Here is a 21,688-nt window from a genome sequence, read left to right on the forward strand (position 1 = left end):
TACCAGGACTTGTGACTTGATCGCTGTTCTGGGTTCAAAGGTGATGTGGTACCCAGAAAGTTCTGCTGCCCACTTGGCGATTCGGACGGAAGCCTCCGGGTTCCGGAATAGTTCACCCAGACCTCTATCCAAAGTGACCCGTACTTTCAATGCTTCGAAGTAGTGGTGCAGCTTTCGAGATGCCATGAAAACTGCGTATGAAATTTTTTCCAGCTCGGTCATGTTGCACTTAGAAGCCGTGAGGACTTCAGAGACATAGTACACTGGGCTGACTGCACATGGTGAGGCCGCTATGTATATCAGTAAGGGCACCGAAGGGTCGGGACTAGCGAGGGTTGCCAGATCGGACAAGTGTTTCTTGAGCGACTTGAAGGCTGCCACCTGCTCTGGTCCCCAAGCGAAGTCTTTTGCACCGCACAATGTCTTGAGGAAAGGTAGACTGCGCTCTGTGGATTTTGAAATGAACCTGTTCAAGGCGGCCAGTCTGCCTCTCAGTCGCTGGACATCCCTGGCGGACTGCGAAGGTGTCATGATGATGATTGCTTGGATTTTTGTCGGGTTGGCCTCGATCCCTTTGTGCGACACCAGGTAGCCGAGTATCTTCCCCTGGCGTACTCTGAAGACACACTTTTCGGGGTTGAGCCAAAGTCGTGCATCCCGCATGTTAGCGAAGGTTTCGGCGAGGTCGGCCAGGTGATCCTCTTTGTTTTTGCTCGCGACGACAATGTCGTCCACGTAGGTGAAAATGTTGCGGCCCACTTGACTTTTGAGTACCCTTTTTGTGAGGCGGGAGAAGGTTTACCCGACATTTTTTAGTCCTTCCGGCATTCTGATGAAGCAGTATGTGCCGAAGGGTGTGATAAAGCTTGTGCTGGCCTTGTCTTCCTCTTTCATGTAGATCTGGTGGTAACCGGAGAAGCAATCGAGGAGGGACATGACTTCGCATCCTGCTACACTATCGACTATTTTGTCGATCCGTGGCAGGGGGAAATTGTCCTTGGGGCAGGCCTTATTGAGACTGGTGAAGTCGATACACATGCACCACTTGCCGCTTTTCTTTTGTACCATGACCACGTTGGCGAGCCATGTAGGGTAAGCAATTGGCTCGATGAAGTTGGCTTCCAACAGGTGGTGCACCTCGGCTTTGGTGGCTTTGGTTTTCTCGTCAGACATTTTGCGCAGTCGTTGCTTTCTTGGGCGCACCGAGGGGTCGATGCCTTGGTCGTGCTCTATGATGGTGCGGTTGACTCCGACCAGGTCGTGGGTGGACCAAGCGAAGACGTCCTTGTTTCGGGAGAGTCAGGAGATGAGTTTTTCCTCGTCTCGCGAGGTCAGGTCTTCGCTTATTATGATCGTTTGCTTAGGGGTGACCGGGTCAAGGGGTACCGCCTTCGTTCCGTCGTTGCTTTGCAGCTGCGCCTTTACTTTTTCGTCGGCGGCTGGGCGGGTCCCTTCAAAGCCTTCACGTTGTGCTGTGAGGCAGTGCACGTTCCGTTGCCCTAGGACGAAGTCTCTTTCAATGTTGCGCGCGGTCTGCTGGTTGCCATAGACTGTGATCACATCTTGCGGACCCGGGATTTTCATGCATAGGTAAAGTTCATGAATGGCCGCTTCAAACTTGTTGATGGAGCCCCGACCCATTATGGCGTTGTAGGGTATACCATGTCGACGATGTCGAAGGTGACCTGCTCACTTCGTGCATTGGGTGCTACACCGAAGGACAGGGGTAGCTCAATCTTGCCGACGGGAAAAGTGCCCTTCTCGCCAAAGCCATAAAGGGGGTTGTCTGAAGGCTTGAGCAAACTGTGGCTGATGCCCATGCGGTCGAAGGCGTGCTGGAAGATAATGTCAGCTTGGCTGTCGTTGTCGACCAGGACTTTGTGCAGGTCCCAGGCTGCTACGCTGCAGTTGATCACCATGGCGTCGACGTGAGGGGCACTGTGCAGATCAACGTCCCTGGCATCGAAGGTGAGTGGCACATGAGACCACCTTGTTTGTATGACTGGGCCGGTGAGGGCGACGTGGTTAACACTTCGATAGTGGTCCCTCTTCTGCCGCTTCGTTTCGAAGAACACGATAGACCCTCTGGTGATCATGTGGATGACTGCGATATGGTTGTTCGGCGAAGTCTTCTTGTTTTGGTGCTTAGGGGTGATTATGGTGGTGTGGATTTGGGTGATGCGGAGGTGGAGGCGGGGGTGGAAGGACTTGCACTTCCTGGCGGTGTTGGTACACGTGGTTGGGTGGGTGTTGGACGCGGTCGTTGTTATAGGGTTGTTGTTGTTGGTGGTGGTATGTGTGCACGACGACTCTCTAGTTGTCGGCTGGTTGTGCTCTTGACATCCTGTCCCTGGTGGCCTTCATTTCTAGGCAATCTCTTGTTGGGTGCGTGCAGTCCTGGCCGTGGAACAGGCAGTAGAATCTGCGTGGCTGCTATGTCCGTCCCCGACCTCTCCCTCTGGTGCCATTGCCATGGCCTTGGGGAAGTATTCCTGACGGCGGATGGTTTCACTGGCTGGGTGCTGATTGGCTATGTTGTGCACCTGTTGTTGGCTTCGGCTGTCCCGACCGGAGTCTGGCTGCAAAGGCATGGTCCAGGTTCTGCTGGAATGCGGAGGGTCCTTTGTCTTCCTCTGAGATTCAACCTTTCGTTGATGTAGCTCTTCGGACTTGGCGTACTTCTCGAATAGCTGGTATAGCTCTTGGAGAGTTTTAGGTGGGTCCCTGATGTAGTGGCTGTACAAGACGCCAGCCTGAAGGCCACTGATGGCGTAATGGATCGTGATGTGGTCGTCGACCGATGGTAGTAGCGACTTGAGGGTCAGGAACTTTCTGTAATATTCCCGAAGGGTTTCCTTCTCTTGCTGCTTGCAAAGTGATAGCTCAGCTAGGGCGTCAGTATCGGGTCGGTACCCTTGAAAGTTGAGCAGGAACATGTCCCAGAGTCCTTTCTAGGAGTCGATGGACAGTGGCGGTAACCTGGTGGACCAGGTCAGGGTCAGGCCTTCGAGCGTGATGATGAAAGACTTGGCCATCGTGGCGTTGTCCCCTCCAGACGATGCGATGGCAACTTGGTAGCTCATGATGTATTGTGCTGGGTCAATGCTGCCGTTGTACTTGGGGTAGGTGCCTGCCCTGAAGTTGGTGGGCCAAGGTGATGCTTGGAGCTATGGAGCCAGGGGGCTTCGCTCATCGAGGTAGTTAATCCCCTGGAAAGCTGTGACATGAGGTATGAAGGGCCCGCACTGTGGTATGAATAGATCTCCGGTTGGGACGCTCTGCTGCAGGGGCGGTCCCTACTGCAGACTGTGCTGGCCTTCGCTCTAGATGAGCGTGATTTCTTGCTCGAGCTCCCGAGCTCTCTGCTCCTCGTCCCGTATCATCTGGTGCACCTTTGCCTGGGCGGTGACACGTTGGTGCTTCGCCTCGAGGATGTCTTTCTGCTTTTGGAGGTTGTGGTTCTTGATGCGTAGGGCCCGCAACTGCAGCTGGTCTTCGACTGAGATGCCGATGACTTCACCGTCCCCTATTGCGTCTTCGCCCTCTGGTGGAGCGAAGCCTGGGGGTGGTGCTTGCGGTAGGCCTCCGGAGCTGCAGGTGCGTAGGGTGCCTTCGGGGGTGGGGTGCTCTTGGCGCTGTCTTTTGCTGACGACTTCATCTTCGAAGGCCTCTTGGAGGGTGTTGTCCGCGAGGGCCTTCCCTTTTTTCTCAGCCAGCAGCGCTGCCTTCGCTGCTTCGTCGATGGATGGGGCTGCCTTCGAACTAGCTTGCTTGGGGGCCATTGCGGGTTGTTCTCCGTAGCACGAATGATGGGCGCCAAATGTTGGAACTTGCTCTCCTGGGCAAGTAGATCCAACGGGAAAGTGGAAAAGAATGCAAGCAATGGTGTAACGTGAGATGGCAATAGCTCTATTAATCTGGCCTCTCAAGGGCACTGTACGGGGGTATTTATAGGTACTCGAGCGACCACCCGTCCCTTGTTAAAGACGTTTATGCCCTCGAGTACCCGGTCTATCCCTAGAATATTCCCACAAGAGGAGGTTACAGACTGTCATTACGAAAAAGGCTATTACAGACGCAGTCCGTAATACACTTATCCGTGCGGGCCCGTTACAGTGGGCCGAATCCCACCTGGGCCTCCCAGCGCGGTGAGGACGTGGGACTAATAGACTTCGACAGAGCCTTCGTATTGCCACGGAGAGGACGAAGGGGGACCGCGCCGGTCTTCATCCGATCGACGCCTCCAGCTTGCTCGGGCGCGTTCTGTGGATGTGGTCTTTGTGAGTGCGGCGGGACGACGAAGGTATCGAGCGAAGGGTAGCGTGTTCTCCTTCACCCCAACAGCAAGCATACTTAAGGAGCCATCTGACTACGATTAATTCTTATTATTTGTCGAAGGAGATTGGTATTTTCTGCTAAGGACTTCTTCAAATCTGCAATTTCAGTTGATTGATTAGCAATGGTTGCCTCAGATGCTTGTGACTTGGCCTTAAGTGTTTCCATTTCTTCGCGAAGTCCATCTTTTTCTTGTCTCTCAATGTCCAATTGAGACTGAATCTCTTGCATCCTTGTTGAAACTGTCCCAGTGTTGCTTCTCTTGGAGGACGCAAGACCAGCATTGCGAAGAAATTTACTTGGATCCGGCAGCACATTGGAAACAACTTATGTAGAAGACTTTGCGCACTCTCCATCTTCAACTGGTGCTGCCACCATTGCTTCCATATTGAAAGGGAATTAGGCTTACACCTATATTCCTAATTGATTTTGGTGGTTGAATTGCCCAACACAAATAATTGGACTAACTAGTTTGCTCTAGTCTATAAGTTCTACAGGTGCCAAAGGTTCACAATAAGCCAATAAAAAGACCAAGAAAAGGGTTCAAACAAGAGAGCAAAAGACAACCCGGAAGGCACCCTTGTCTGGCGCACCGGACTGTCCGGTGCACCAGGACGGTCGAAGCCAAACTCGCTACCTTCAGGAATTTTCAAGGGCGCTCCGCTATAATTCACTAGACTGTCTGGTGAGCCACCGGACAGTGTCCGGTGCACACCGGACTATCCGGTGTGCCAGCGGAAGCAACGGCTACTACGACGCCAACGGTCACCTACAGAGGCATTTAATGCGCTACAGTGCGCGCCAGAGTCAGAGCACGTGTGGGAGGCGCACCGGACAGTCTACAGTACCTGTCCGGTGCACCACCGGACAGCCAGGCGACCCCACGAGTCAGAGCTCCAACGGTCGAACCCTAACGGCCGGGTGACGTGGCTGGCGCACCGGACATTGTCCGGTGGCGCACCGGACTGTCCGGTGCGCCCGTGGACAGCAGCCTCCACCAACAGTCAAGTTTGGTGGTTGGGGCTATAAATACCCCAACCACCTCCACATTCAAGTCATCCAAGTTTTCCACCTTGCAACTACTTACAAGAGCTAAGCATTCAATACAAGACACACCAAAGTGATCAAATCCTCTCCCAATTCCACACAAGGCTTTAGTGATTAGTGAGAGAGATTTGTTGTGTTCTTTTGAGCTCTTGCGCTTGGATTGCTTCTTTTTCTCATTCTTTCTTGCGATCATCTCAATTATAATCAAGGCAAGAGACACCAATTGTGTGGTGGTCCTTGTGGGAAGTTTGGTTCCCAAATTGATTGAGAAGAGAAGCTCACTCGGTCGGAGGGACCGTTTGAGAGAGGGAAAGGGTTGAAAGAGACCCGGTCTTTGTGACCACCTCAACGGGGAGTAGGTTTGCAAGAACCGAACCTCGGTAAAACAAATCCGTGTGTCACACTCTTTATTCGCTTGCGATTTGTTTTTGCGCCCTCTCTCTCGGACTCGTTTATATTTCTAACGCTAACCCGGCTTGTAGTTGTGATTAAGTTTGTAAATTTCAGTTTCGCCCTATTCACCCCCCTCTAGGTGACTTTCAATTGGTATCAGAGCCCGGTGCTTCATTAGAGCCTAACCGCTCGAAGTGATGTCGAGAGATCACGCCAAGAAGGAGATGGAGACCGGCGACAAGCCCACTACAAGCCACGAGAAGACTTCATCGGAAGAGTCCCGCAACAAAGGGAAGGGGAAGGAAAAGAAATCCTCTTCCCACAAGTCGCGACGGAGTGGAGACAAGAAAAAGAAGATGAGGAAGGTGGTCTACTACGAGACCGATATTTCATCGCCTTCCACCTCCGGCTCCGACGCGCCGTCCGTTACCTCTAAGTGCCATGAGCGCAAGAAGTTTAGTAAGATCCCCCTACGCTATCCTCGCATTCCTAAACATACACCTTTACTTTCCGTCCCATTAGGCAAACCACCAACGTTTGATGGTGAAGATTATGCTAGGTGGAGTGATATGATGCGATATCACCTAACCTCACTCCACAAAAGTATATGGGATGTTGTTGAGTTTGGTGTACAGGTACCTTCCGTAGGGGATGAAGATTATGATGAGGACGAAGTGGCCCAAATCCAACACTTCAACTCCCAAGCCACAACTATACTCCTTGCCTCTCTAAGTCGAGAGGAGTATAATAAGGTGCAAGGGTTGAAGAGTGCTAAAGAGATTTGGGACGTGCTAAAGACCGCGCACGAAGGAGACGAGGTGACCAAGATCACCAAGCGGGAAACGATCGAGGGGGAGCTCGGTCGCTTCTGTCTTCGCCAAGGGGAGGAGCCATAAGACATGTACAACCGGCTCAAAACCTTGGTGAACCAAGTGCGCAACCTCGGGAGCAAAAAATGAGATGACCACGAGGTGGTTAAGGTTATTCTTAGATCACTTGTTTTCCCTAACCCTACTCAAGTTCAATTAATTCGTGGCAATCCTAGATATACACTAATGACTCCCGAGGAAGTAATCGGGAATTTTGTGAGCTTTGAATTGATGATCAAAGGCTCAAAGAAGATCAACGAGCTTGACGGCCCTTCCACGTCCGAAGCACAACCGGTCGCATTCAAAGCAACAGAGGAGAAGAAGGAGGAGTCTACATCAAGTAGACAACCAATCGATGCCTCAAAGCTCGACAATGAGGAAATGGCGCTCATCATCAAGAGCTTCCGCCAAATCCTCAAGCAAAGGAGGGGGAAGGATTACAAGCCCCGCTCCAAGAAAGTGTGCTACAAATGTGGTAAGCCCGATCATTTCATTGCTAAATATCCATTATCTAGTGATAGTGACAGGGGCGACGACAAGAAGGGGAGAAGAAAGGAGAAGAAGAGATACTACAAGAAGAAGGGCGGCGATGCCCATGTTTGCCGGGAGTGGGACTCCGACGAGAGCTCCAACGACTCCTCCTCCGACGAGGACGCCGCCAACATCGCCGTCACCAAGGGACTCCTCTTCCCCAACGTCGGCCACAAATGCCTCATGGCAAAGGATGGCAAAAAGAAGAAGGTAAAATCAAGATCCTCCACTAAATATGAAACCTCTAGTGATGAGGATAATGCTAGTGATGAGGAGGACAATTTGCGTACCCTTTTTGCCAACCTCAACATGCAACAAAAGGAAAAATTAAATGAATTAATTAGTGCTATTCATGAGAAGGATGATCTCTTGGACTCTCAAGAGGACTTCCTAATTAAGGAAAACAAGAAGCATGTTAAGGTTAAAAACGCTTACGCTCTAGAAGTAGAAAAATATGAAAAATTATCTAGTGAGCTAAGCACTTGCCATGATACTATTGCCAACCTTAGAAATGAAAATGCTCAATTAATTGCTAAGGTTGATTCTAATGTTTGTGATACTTCAATTCCCAATCTTAGAGATGATAATGTTGATTTACTTGCTAAGATTGATGAATTGAATGTGTCTCTTGCTAGCCTTAGGATTGAAAATGAAAAATTACTTGCTAAGGCTAAAAACTTAGATGTTTGCAATGCTTCCATTTCCGATCTTAGAAGTGAAAATGATATTTTACATGCTAAGATTGTTGAACTAAAAACTTGCAAACCCTCTACATCTACTGTTGAGCATGTTTCTATTTGCACTAGATGTAGAGATGTTGATATTGATGCTATTCATGATCATATGGTATTAATTAAGCAACAAAATGATCATATAGCAATATTAGATGCTAAAATTACCGAGCATGAACTTGAAAATGAAAAATTTAATAAATTTGCTCGTAGTATGCTTTACAGTGGGAGACGCCCTGGCATCAAGGTTGGCATTGGCTTCCAAAAGGGAGACAATGTCAAACTTAATGCCCCTCCTAAAAAATTATCTAACTTCATTAAGGGCAAGGCTCCCATGCCTCAGGATAACGAGGGTTACATTTTGTACCCTGCCGGTTATCTCGAGCACAAAATTAGGAGAATTCACTCTAGGAAGTCTCACTCTGGCCGTAATCATGCTTTTATGTATAAGGGTGAGACATCTAGTTCTAGGCAACCAACCCGTGCTAAGTTGCCTAAGAAGAAAACTCCTAGTGCATCAAATGAACCTAGCATCTCATTTAAAACTTTTGATGCATCTTATGTTTTGACTAACAAATCCGGCAAGGTAGTTGCCAAGTTTGTTGGGGGCAAATACAAGGGATCAAAGACTTGTGTTTGGGTACCCAAAGTTCTTGTATCTAATGCCAAAGGACCCAAAACAGTTTGGGTACCTAAAACAAAGAACTAAACTTGTTTTGTAGGTTTATGCATCCGGGGGCTCAAGTTGGATAATCGACAGCGGGTGCACAAACCATATGACAGGGGAGAAGAAGATGTTCTCCTCCTATGAGAAAAACCAAGATCCCCAAAGAGCGATCATATTCGGGGATGGAAACCAAGGTTTGGTCAAAGGATTGGGTAAAATTGCTATATCACCTGACCATTCCATTTCCAATGTTTTTCTTGTAGACTCTCTAGATTACAATTTGCTTTCCGTATCTCAATTATGTCAAATGGGCTACAACTGTCTTTTTACTGATGTAGGTGTCACTGTCTTTAGAAGAAGTGATGATTCAGTAGCATTTAAGGGAGTGTTAGAGGGTCAGCTATACTTGGTAGATTTTGATAGAGCTGAACTCGACACTTGCTTGATTGCTAAGACTAACATGGGTTGGCTCTGGCACCGCCGACTAGCCCATGTTGGAATGAAGAATCTTCATAAGCTTCTAAAGGGAGAGCACATTTTAGGATTAACAAATGTTTATTTTGAGAAAGACAGGATTTGTAGCGCATGTCAGGCCGGGAAGCAAGTTGGTGTTCATCATCCACACAAGAACATCATGACGACTGACAGGCCACTGGAGCTCCTACACATAGACCTATTCGGTCCGATAGCTTACATGAGCATCGACGGGAGTAAGTACTGTCTAGTTATTGTGGATGATTATTCTCGCTTCACTTGGGTATTATTTTTGCAGGAAAAATCTCAAACCCAAGAGACCTTAAAGGGATTCTTGAGACAGGCTCAAAATGAGTTCGGCGTAAGTATCAAGAAAATTAGAAGTTCAAGAACTCTCAAATTGAAGGCTTCCTTGAGGAGGAGGGCATCAAGCATGAGTTCTCTTCTCCCTACACCCCACAACAAAATGGTGTAGTGGAGAGGAAGAATAGAACTCTATTGGACATGGCAAGAACCATGCTTGATGAATACAAGACTTCGGATCGGTTTTGGGCCGAGGCGGTCAACACCGCTTGCTACGCCATCAACCGGTTGTATCTACACCGAATCCTCAAGAAGACATCATATGAACTCCTAACCGGTAAAAAGCCCAATATTTCATATTTTAGAGTCTTTGGTAGCAAATGCTTTATTCTTGTTAAAAGAGGTAGAAAATCTAAATTTGCTCCTAAGACTGTAGAAGGATTTTTACTAGGATATGATTCAAACACAAGGGCATATAGAGTCTTTAACAAGTCCACTGGACAAGTTGAAGTTTCTTGTGACGTTGTTTTTGATGAAACTAATGGCTCTCAAGTAGAGCAAGTTGATCTTGATGAGATAGGTGATGAAGAGGCTCCGTGCATCGCACTAAGGAACATGTCCATTGGGGATGTGTGTCCTAAGGAATCCAAAGAGCCTCCAAATGCACAAGATCAACCATCCTCCTCCACGCAAGCATCTCCACCAACTCAAAATGAGGATGAGACTCAAATTGATGAAGGAGAAGATCAAAGAGATGAGCCACCTCAAGATGACGGCAATGATCAAGGGGGAGATGCAAATGATCAAGACAAGGAGGATGAAGAACCAAGACCGCCACACCCAAGAGTCCACCAAGCGATCCAACGAGATCACCCCGTTGACACCATCCTCGGCGACATTCATAAGAGGGTAACCACTAGATCTCGTGTTGCTCATTTTTGTGAACATTACTCTTTTGTTTCCTCTATTGAGCCACACAGGGTAGAGGAAGCACTTCAAGATTCAGATTGGGTGGTGGCGATGCAAGAGGAGCTCAACAACTTCACTCGGAACGAGGTATGGCATTTAGTTCCACGTCCTAATCAAAATGTTGTAGGAACCAAATGGGTCTTCCGCAACAAGCAAGATGAGCATGGTGTGGTGACAAGGAACAAAGCCCGACTTGTGGCCAAGGGGTATTCACAAGTCGAAGGTTTGGATTTCGGTGAAACCTATGCACCCGTAGCTAGGCTTGAGTCAATTCGTATATTACTTGCATATGCTACTTACCATGGCTTTAAGCTTTACCAAATGGACGTGAAAAGTGCCTTCCTCAACGGACCAATCAAGGAAGAGGTCTATGTTGAGCAACCTCCCGGCTTTGAAGACAGTGAGTATCCTAACCATGTCTATAGGCTCTCTAAGGCGCTTTATGGGCTCAAGCAAGCCCCAAGAGCATGGTATGAATGCCTAAGAGATTTCCTTATTGCTAATGGCTTCAAAGTCGGAAAAGCCGATCCTACTTTATTTACTAAAACTCTTGACAATGGTTTGTTTGTATGCCAAATTTATGTTGATGATATTATATTTGGGTCTACTAATGAATCTACATGTGAGGAATTTAGTAGGATCATGACACAAAAATTCGAGATGTCTATGATGGGGGAGTTGAAGTACTTCTTCGGATTTCAAGTGAAGCAACTCCAAGAGGGCACCTTCATTAGCCAAACAAAGTATATTCAAGACATTCTAAACAAGTTTGGGATGAAGGATGCCAAGCCCATCAAGACACCCATGGGAACCAATGGGCATCTTGACCTCGACACGGGAGGTAAATCCGTCGATCAAAAGGTATACCGGTCGATGATAGGCTCCTTACTCTATTTATGTGCATCTCGACCGGATATTATGCTTTCCGTATGTATTTGTGCAAGATTCCAAGCCGACCCTAAGGAAGCTCACCTTACGGCCGTAAAACGAATCTTGAGATATTTGGTTCATACTCCTAAGTTTGGGCTTTGGTACCCTCGGGGATCCACATTTGATTTAATTGGTTATTCGGATGTCGATTGGGCGGGGTGTAAGATTAATAGAAAGAGCACATCGGGGACTTGCCAGTTCTTGGGAAGATCCTTGGTGTCTTGGGCTTCAAAGAAGCAAAATTCCGTAGCTCTTTCTACCGCCGAAGCCGAGTATATTGCTGTAGGCCATTGTTGCGCGCAATTGCTTTGGATGAGGCAAACCCTTAGGGACTACGGTTACAAATTAACCAAAGTTCCTCTTCTATGTGATAATGAGAGTGCTATCCGCATGGCGGATAATCCCGTTGAGCATAGCCGCACTAAACACATAGCCATTCGGTATCATTTCTTATGGGATAGCCAACAAAAGGGAGATATCGAGATTGCATATATTAACACTAAAGATCAATTAGCCGATATCTTTACCAAGCCACTTGATGAACAAACTTAGGCATGAGCTAAATATTCTTGATTCTAGGAATTTCTTTTGATGTTTTGCACACATAGCTCATCCATATACCTTTGATCATGTCTCTTTCATATGCTATGACTAATGTGTTTTTCAAGTGAATTTCAAACCAAGTCATAGAAATATTGAAAGGGAATTGGAGTCTTCGGCGAATACAAAGGCTTCCACTCCATAACTCATCCTTCGCCGTCGCTCCAAGCAACTCTCCAACGTTGGTATAATCTTCACTCATATGTTATTTACCAAAGGGGGAGAAAGTAGTTTGAAGGGCTTATATTTCACTCAAAGTATCCGTTTTTGGCGATTCATGCTAAAGGGGGAGAAAGTATTAGCCCAAAGCAAAAGGACCGCACCACCACCTAATTTCAAAAACTAATGATTTTCAAATTGGTATCTTATTGTGTTCAAAAGGGGGAGAAAGTAGCACCTTCAAAAATTGGTATCTCAAAACCCTCTTGAACACTAAGAGGAGGATTTTATCAAGGGGGAGTTTTTGTTTAGTCAAAGGAAAAGCATTTGAAACAGGAGGAGAAAATTTCAAATCTTGAAAATGCTTCTCAAAATCTTACTCATTTACCTTTGACTATTTTCAAAAGGACTTTGAAAATAATTTACAAAAGAATTTGCAAAAACAAAACAAGTGGTGCAAGCGTGGTCCAAAATATGTAAAATAAAGAATCAATCCATGCATATCCTATGAGAATTTCTATTGGCTCAATTCTAAGTAACCTTTGCACTTACAATTATGCAAACTAGTTCAATTATACACTTCTATACTTGCTTTGGTTTGTGTTGGCATCAATCACCAAAAAGGGGGAGATTGAAAGGGAATTAGGCTTACACCTATATTCCTAATTGATTTTGGTGGTTGAATTGCCCAACACAAATAATTGGACTAACTAGTTTGCTCTAGTCTATAAGTTCTACAGGTGCCAAAGGTTCACAATAAGCCAATAAAAAGACCAAGAAAAGGGTTCAAACAAGAGAGCAAAAGACAACCCGGAAGGCACCCTTGTCTGGCGCACCGGACTGTCGGGTGCACCACCGGACAGTGTCCGGTGCACTAGGACGGTCGAAGCCAAACTCGCTGCCTTCGGGAATTTTCAAGGGCGCTCCGCTATAATTCACCGGACTGTCCGGTGAGCCACCGGACAGTGTCCGGTGCACACCGGACTATCTGGTGTGCCAGCGGAAGCAACGGCTACTACGGCGCCAACGGTCACCTGCAGAGGCATTTAATGCGCTACAGTGCGCGCCAGAGTCAGAGCACGCGTGGGAGGCGCACCGGACAGTCTACAGTACATGTCCGATGCACCACCGGACAGCCAGGCGACCCCACCAGTCAGAGCTCCAACGGTCGAACCCTAACGGCCGGGTGACATGGCTGGCGCACCGGACACTGTCCGGTGCGCCCGTCGACAGCAGCCTCCACCAACGGTCAAGTTTGGTGGTTGGGGCTATAAATACCCCAACCACCTCCACATTCAAGTCATCCAAGTTTTCCAGCTTGCAACTACTTACAAGAGCTAAGCATTCAATACAAGACACACCAAAGTGATCAAATCCTCTCCCAATTCCACACAAGGCTTTAGTGATTAGTGAGAGAGATTTGTTGTGTTCTTTTGAGCTCTTGCGCTTGGATTGCTTCTTTTTCTCATTCTTTCTTGCGATCATCTCAATTGTAATCAAGGCAAGAGACACCAATTGTGTGGTGGTCCTTGCGGGAAGTTTGGTTCCCAAATTGATTGAGAAGAGAAGCTCACTCGGTCCGAGGGACCGTTTGAGAGAGGGAAAGGGTTGAAAGAGACCCGGTCTTTGTGACCACCTCAACGCGGAGTAGGTTTGCAAGAACTGAACCTCGGTAAAACAAATCCGTGTGTCACACTCTTTATTCGCTTGCGATTTGTTTTTGCGCCCTCTCTCTCGGACTCGTTTATATTTCTAACGCTAACCCGGCTTGTAGTTGTGATTAAGTTTGTAAATTTCAGTTTCACCCTATTCACCCCTCCCCCCTCTAGGCGACTTTCACATATCACCCTAGCATAAAGATTAAAACTTAATATAGTGTAATGCATGTTCAGGAGTCTTAACAAAGAGAAAAACAAGTACTCACTATAGCTTTCTGAACGGCTTCACTAAATCCTTTCTTCTTGCTGCAATGCATCTCCATGAAAAGATCAATTGCTATAGGTTCAACATCTTTATATTTTTCTTGCCTCTGAAATGATGTCAAGTAAATTGTGTCAGTATGGATATCAAAACATAAGCTAATAATTCATCACTTGAAAAAGCATGTCACCTTTATACTTGCCCCAGAACAAGGAAAAGACAATTGAGGGCATTCAACAAGGTTTTATCATGGGTTATTAAATGATATAAACAATATACATCAGCTAATACAAATATCTTACAGGTATTTGGCTGTAGCAACAAATAATACACATATCATATAGCTAATACAAATGACTGCAGTAGTTGTGTTGGTCTGCTATAGCTACAGTGCTCGTATTTTGCATGTTTTAGCAACAGCAACTAATACAAATATCTTACAGCTAACACAAATGGATGTAGCATGAAGAACTGGCCTATTTTTTGCTGGTTAGTATGTTGACTACAACAGGTAATACAAATGACTGCATGAACCAAATTTGATGCATACATAACATAATTAGTTTCATACCACTACATAAGCTTTTGCAATGTATGATTGAGATCTCGTGCACTGTGCAAACTGCATTTTCTCACGATTAAGTTTGTTCTTGACACAATTGTTCTGTATGGAAAACACAACCGTTAGGTAGAGAAATAGAGATAACTAGAAGCAAAGCGCGACACTGCTCCCCTGCGGCTGCGTATAGGGCACAAGACATTAGCAGCAGGCAGAAAAATTTATGTATCAAAATATGCAGACTCATGTTACAAGATTGTTTAGTTTGAAATATTAAATGCAGAAACCAAGTCAAAAAGCATTTGATAGTGAAAAAATAAAATTCTCAACAAATCAAGTGCAAAGGAAGATGGTTAACTCATCCATTTATTTAAAGTACAAATGCTTTCATACATTGTCATCACAAAGGTTGAAAGGGAATGACATCTTTTTCATGTGTCCTTCAACTTATCGAAATTTTTTCATAGATTATCAGTGAGCAAAAAGCATTTTCCCCCTTAAATTCAGCAAACACATCGCCTATCATAGGATTGGATTTACTGCCTACACAACATCGTGGATATGACATTTACTCCCAAAAGATAGTACATGGATACATTTTACTAATTTTCTAGAAAGTAATAATACACATCAATTGTAACAGCAGGAACAATATTAGCTTGAGATTATGCTATTTTTCTCTATCTTAAGGACTAAGGTGCCATTCCTATGAGCCAAGTGAAGCAACATTTCAGATGCTCCACAGTGCCATTTTTCTGGCTAGCACTTACACTATCAAAGAAGTGCTTGCTATTAATGAGAAGATTGAGATTTCCTTAAGTTATAGTCGTTTTGCCATGACATATGTTCAGATTTTAGGAAATGGTAAAAAAGAAGAAGATGGGTCTAATCTTGAAGAATTATAGCTTCAACAACTTTCCATTATTCCAAATATTTGAAGAATTATAATGAAGGTCTAATCTGGTTTATTCAAAATATACATGAGTGTCCTGATTAAATAGTCATAAGGGTGATATCATGCTAGACAGATTGGCTAATCTAGCACGTTAGGCTAAACACCCATTTCAGATTATCTCAAGTGTTATTACAATACTAACCAGTGACTCTGATAAGATTGCTAGAATACCAATTCACATGGACGCATCAACAAGTGCATATCAAACATTGAGTTATTTGCTAGGTAATATTACCATGGCTAGAAATACTAATCTTATAAGTAAGAAGGCTCAAATAAATAATATTTATGAAGTTATTGACTCAGATTTTTAAGAAATATATTGAACGGAAATACGGTGAACATATTATCACCAAATATGTGTGTAGCTTATTTGATCGTGATATCATCAAAAATATCTTTATGCCTATTGTGTATGGGAAATCCAAATTTAGCACAACTATTGATCTGATGGGAAAGATGGAATCTTATATGGTAGTAGAAGAATTAATAAGTATTACCAAAGAATGTTACAATTTCTGGGAATCTGAATATAAATATATGAAGCGGAGCTCGATTGCAAATACCTTGTGGTTTGGGGTAGACCACAATTGTACCAACTCCCTCCATTGATCATCAATCATACATGAAATGGGCGATGTAGTCCCCACTTGATTTGCAGGAACTCTGGTGACGTACATTTTTTAGCCTATACCTCAATTAGCGTTGTCCACCATTTAGCATATCAACACACGCATCTTTGACTGCCCTACTGTTAACATCCATGGTGAATTGACCCTAGCAAAGAAGTGGTGTCTTTAGGATACTCGATTGAAAAGGACAATGAACTGTAATTGAACAAATGAAGGAAAAATTGACTTACAGCAAGCTTGCTAATGTAGTCTATAATTTTACCCTCATTCTCTTTCTTCTTGTACTCCTTCCAGTGTGGAAATATTGGAATATGTTGCCTTAGTACGATCCCACCCTCTGATGCAAACTTTGCAGCTTGAATAGGTGGCTCTAGCCTTCGCTTCCCATCAGAGATTTGGATTAGAATCTTAATGCCTAACCCTCTGCTCAAGGATTCAAGTTGTTTGCCCCTACTTCTTTTCCTTGGTACCAATTCTGGTGATTAACATCATAACAGGCAAAAAGATATTAAATTACTAAACTAGCAAAAAAATCTTGTGAATGACAAAGATCAGATGGGTTCTGAAGCATGTGTGCATTTTTCTTAGACAGAGCAGAACATATAATAATTTCTAGACAAATATACAACTTCATTACTCTAGCCTTGTTCTATGTTTAATAACTTAATAATCAAAAACCAAGTACTAGTTGCATCTGTTACCTACATAGGCATTCTAGAACTAAAAAGCTTCATATACAGGACCTATTACCTACACAGACACTCTGTTACATGAAGATCTTTGTACTTAGGCTTTTTAACAATATTATAGATAACTACTACAGATCATGAGATTGATAGATTAAATTATTTGAGAAATTGTAGATTATTTGATACACTAATAAATGCATTGAATAACAATCAAATAGAAACTATATATAAAAAATCACTTGCCTTCATCTGTGATGTGGTCATTGACCTCATCTTGTATAGGAGAGCTAGGTTGTGCAACAGCAGTCATGCCTTGGGTGTAATCTTGTTCAATGGCAACATTTGAAGTAAACTGTGTTGGAGCAGTCAATTTTTGGGGGGATTCTTGGTTTGTGGTGTCTCTTGAACTGGTATGTTTAGTAGTAGTTAGGCTTAGAGAGGATTGTTGGTTTATGGCAGCACTCCTTTGCTTAGTGAATCTAATTTGTTGTCCATGAACATCAAGGGCCACAACCCTTTTAGATCCTCGTGTTCCTTGTGTAGGTTTGTCAGCAACATGAGTGGAGTTATGGCTACATACACCTTTTGCAACATGGGAATCATGTAGGAATAACACAATAATCATGTGCATATCAATTTGTTTGCAAATGCAAGTGTAATGATATATTTATATATAACATGAGGAAACAAATAGACGAATTACAAACTTTCTTACCTCCTCTTTCTCGGAGTCGTTGCTCTTCTCGCGGTCAAACAAAGACCCAGATTCCTCTGGAACATCATTTTTGCTCCTTACTATTGTACCAGTCATCAGCGTGCGTAACTGATTAATCCCAAGCCTTTGGAACATTTGATTATTCCTCATCACATTTGCTGCCCTCTGTTTCTCATACTCGGTAGGAGTGATTTCTGTATATTGATGACATGATTTCATAAATAATAAATCACTGAAAAACCAGAAAAGATATATGCGTGTACTAACCCATAGAAGCACAGTAGCAAAAAAGAAAAACTCTAAAAACATTACGAAAGAAGTAATGAAATCCAAATTTGAAAATGGATGGAATAAGCACTACATATTTTATTAGTAACGTATACTATACAGAAATATCTCTGGTCTGTTATTATTACTAGTGGCAACGCAACAACTATTCGTTGACAACTTGACATTTGAAGCGTTTAAAAAAACTGGCATGAATGAAAAATTTATGGTTGCTGGTATGTACAATACAAAACAAAGAAACCACATTTAAACTAGGTAAACAATCTTGAAGGGATGCACTTAATAACATTAGGTTTCTTGTTGTTTTTTCATTAAAAAATCTTTGGCAGTGTAATAATTGGGTTTGCAGTGTAATAAGTGGGTTTGCAAACCTTGCTAGCTGATCAAGTATAATAGAATCTCACCTAGACTTCCAAACATTATGTGATAAATTCAAATCAATAAATACATGTCATTTTAGACCCAGCGATCCCATCATACCAAATAGATCATAAAAACTACAAATGCTGAAGGAGTAAAGAATATAAAAAGTGAGGATCTCATGAATATTCAAATGTTGTAATGTACATAGATATACTGCAAACATAAAGCATGCCATCAGGCGCACTTTTATGGTTGCAAATCTGTAAGGGAGACTTTGCCACAGTTGACTATCCTTTGTCTTCCCAGGAATACCTAGTAATGTACCAAGAATTGATTCACATATATTTTTTTGATATGCATGACATAAAGGTTATGTTGTAGCTTCAAACTTGTCCAGTAAGGCAAATCCCACAAACATGACCTTTTCTTCCAACATTGGCCATCATTTGCATCCCGCTTTCTCTTGTTGTTTTGAGGATGCTTTCCTGGTTTAACATCCTTGACCCTGTCCAACTGCTACTTCAACTTAGCTTAACTAAATGCCTTTGGCTTGTCACATTTTCAACTTTCCCATCAAAGTCTTTCTTTTTTTCTCCATGGGTGATCCTTTTCAAGGAATCGTCGATGCCCAATATAGCAAATCTTATTCTGTATTCTTCTAAAGCATGGATTTTTGTCACAATGTAAACAAGCATAATACCCTCTGGTGACTCTACCAGATAATGTGCTTAGCGCTGGATAATCATGTATGCACCATAGCAACACCGCATGTAGAATAAATTGTTTTCCAGCTCTTGCATTAATAGTATCGACACCCAACCAAAGATCCTACAACTCGTCAATTAATGGCTCTAAAATACATCAAAATCCCTTCCTAGGCATTCTTTGCTAGGGATGAGTAGACACATCATGAAGTTTGATTGCTCGACACATACCCATGGAGGAAAGTTGTAAGGGGTAACAAAAACAGGCCACATACTGTAAGAGGAGCTCATTTTCCCAAATGGATTGAAACCATCTGTTGCAATACCAAGCCTAATATTCCTAGGATCTTCTACAAACCAATTGTGCTGCTTATCAAAGTCCTTCCATGACTTACCATCCGCTGGATGGTTGAGCTCATTTTCCACAACTTTCCTCTTCAACTTATGCCATTGTGCCTCCTCAGATATTTTTTGGAGGAAAACATCCTTTTCAACCTAGGAATCAAAGGAAAATGCCACAATACCTTTTGAGGACTCTTATTTTTACCTTCACCAACTTTCCATCTAGATTCTCCACACACCGGACATTCATCTGTTTTTGCATAATCCTTCCAAAACAAAACATAATTATTCGGGCACACATGGATTGACTCATATCCGAGTCCTAATACACGAATAAGTTTCTTTGCTTCATTATAAGATGATGGAAGGCAACATTGTGGGAACGACGATGATAATAACTTTAAAATTGCATTGAACGCCACATTGCTGAACCGATAAAATGACTTGATATGAAGTAACTTAACCACAAAAGCAAATTTTGTGAATGGTGAACCTGGGTGAAGTGCCTGCTTCATCTCATCTAAGACAACTGCAAACATGGACTTCCATGCACCTTCTTCAGATGTGAATAACTCATGCATCATATCTGGTAATCTATCATTAGGGTTATCTTGTTCAAACATATTCATACTACCATCCTCATTCAAACTAGGTTGTTCACCTAAATGGTCAGCATTTTCATTTAATCTGCCAGACAATAGTGGCTCCCCATGATGTATCAATGTTGTGTATGTGCTCGCCATCCCATTAATATATAAGTGATGCTCTACTTGATTTCTGTTGAGAAAATTGATTCAAACATTGTTGACATGGACATAGTATCTCCTCAATCTCAGGAAATCGATCTTCAACAAACTTCATGAAGTCATCCACCCCGAATAGGTACTTCTTGCTAAAAAGCCTAGAATTGATCCAAGATCTGTCCATCTGCCATACATTGAAATGATAAAACATTATAGGTTAAACACATAAAATATCTTAAAACTCATTCATTTGAATTTGGAAAAAACATTGTATGCACTATCCTTGCTCTTCTTAATGATAGTTTGAAATATTTATTTGATGCTGTTGTTGATCATAACTTGGAGAAATTGCATTGAATAACAGAATATTCAAATGTTATCTACTTCTGTTTTACTAATATTGCCATGATACATTTATGCAGTCTAGAATGAAAATTGACCTTTATGTTTTTCCCTTTTCTTTGTTTCTATGCAATATATTATACTTCTACCTTTAATTAGCACTTAGTAGAACCTATTGCAAAACCTTACATTGATATAACCTATACATGACAGGTTAGTGGATTCAAAAAGGTAATAAACACCACTAAAAAGAGTTCTGATGACATAGTAAGTTTGACTGTTGATATACATTGTCCATTATCATTTTGTACTTTAATATGAGACCAAATGCTGGGAAATAGGTCACTATTTGAAGCAGTTTCCCAGAATCAAGGGTATTCAGGGTTTCACATTGTTTATCGTTAATGAATGCTCCAGTGTGACTCACATTTGATTTATTTCCAAGCATAATTACCTAGTTGCGATTATGTGATGTCATTTTGTTTGCCTTTGTGTTCTTAATTTCCTGTATCATTTATCATAAGGTCTAGAATGTTGCCAATGTAGAATACGCTATCTGCATTAATTTTATTTGTTTCAAATTTTAAATGTTAAAGTTTATTTCTTGATTTGGCCCTTCCATAAATATATTAATGAACATTTGCTTCATTTTCCTAGGGTATCTTGCTTCTATTGACTCATACATGAACCTTTAGGTACTACCTTTGGTCTTTGACAGTTTGCCTGTTGTATTGTTAGACCTCACATGTTTGTCCTTTATTGTTTTTCAAGATCATCATTTGTTGAATGTGGAAGAACACGCAAAAGAAAAAAGTGATTACTATCTTTTCTACTGGTTGCATATTGCTAACACAAATGAGTACATTGATGGACAACTCTGGAAATCTGGTTGAGATTCTGATCATGTAATGATTCATGATCCTTTTCTTCGCTTGTGTATACATGTGTGTTAATCTAGATCTAACCCAATAAAAAAGTGTTTGATGTCAAAGTCTGGTTATGTGGATCAGAGAAGATTGAATGTAAGTGGTCTTGAAAGCTAGAGGTAATTATAGCATTCGATGTTTAGCCTACAGTTTTCATAGAATAGGTTTTTGATAATTTTATTAAAAATAGTCTTCTATTTTTATTTGATTAGTTTGGTTTTCTAAATACTTTGATCTAATTGTTTGAAATCTTTATTGAATGTTGTTGCTGATGGTCACTTGGAGACATATTGCATTTGATTAACATAATATTTATGTTGTGTGACTTGTTATTGTCATACCGCTGTAATATCTCTATGTTTTTTTGACAATGCAACGAAGGGCACCTAATTCTTATAAAAAGAGAAAAGGATCAGTTCTAATACAGATACATGTTGGGAGAGGCGGAGATATGAGTAGGGAAAAAAGGGGAGGGGAAAGAAAAGAAAGAAGATTACATGGG

At 43.0% G+C, this 21,688-nt stretch overlaps 1 pseudogene; it reads right to left on the bottom strand.

Moving 5' to 3' along the window:
* Window positions 1-4,353: 4,353 nt before the first annotated feature.
* Window positions 4,354-19,918, bottom strand: LOC103655858 (uncharacterized; annotated as a pseudogene).
* Window positions 19,919-21,688: the final 1,770 nt, after the last annotated feature.

The sequence above is a fragment of the Zea mays genome, chromosome 4 (assembly GCF_902167145.1).
Source record: "Zea mays cultivar B73 chromosome 4, Zm-B73-REFERENCE-NAM-5.0, whole genome shotgun sequence".
In the NCBI taxonomy this organism is placed as follows: Eukaryota; Viridiplantae; Streptophyta; class Magnoliopsida; order Poales; family Poaceae; genus Zea; species Zea mays.